This window comes from Atta colombica, unplaced genomic scaffold, assembly GCF_001594045.1.
Source record: "Atta colombica isolate Treedump-2 unplaced genomic scaffold, Acol1.0 scaffold105, whole genome shotgun sequence".
In the NCBI taxonomy this organism is placed as follows: domain Eukaryota; kingdom Metazoa; phylum Arthropoda; class Insecta; order Hymenoptera; family Formicidae; genus Atta; species Atta colombica.
In genome coordinates, this window is record NW_017259190.1 from 4,239,329 (window position 1) to 4,239,933 (window position 605).

Below are 605 nucleotides of genomic sequence, written 5' to 3' on the forward strand. Positions count from 1 at the left end.
GTAGTTATTATTATAATATTACAATAATGGCGCTGTATTATTATAATTAACGATTTACTATTATTGACGTCATCTAAACGTATGAAAGATTTTTACACTGTTGAGACTTGAAGTAAATAATATATTTAGTTTATTTTGGTACATCACGATGACGAAAGAGTGAGAGTGAGAAATAGAGAGAACGAGAGAGATAAATTGACGAAAAAATAAAAAAAGCCGAAGGCAAAGAAGTAGAAAAGCGGAGTACGAGCTATTTTTTAAGAGACAGACTTTATTACTCGATTTGAGTCCATGCATTAAGGTAAAAAGTAAATAAAAAGAACGCAGAGAATAAGTGTGAAAGGAAGAATGAATTTTGCATGAAAGAGGTCATGTACGAAAGAATGAGAGAAAGAAAGTGAATGAAAAATGGGAAGCTGAAAGGAAAAAAATGAGAGAGAGAGAGAGAGAGAGAGGAGCGCTAATTAGCGAGTGTGTATTGTGTATTTGTTGCACAAGGCGAGATTGTCACCACTTGACTGACAAAAAAATCCACATGTGATTTTAATAGTAAATTTTGAGAATTTTACTAAATAGAGACTCTTGTATACACTAAAAAAAGTAAC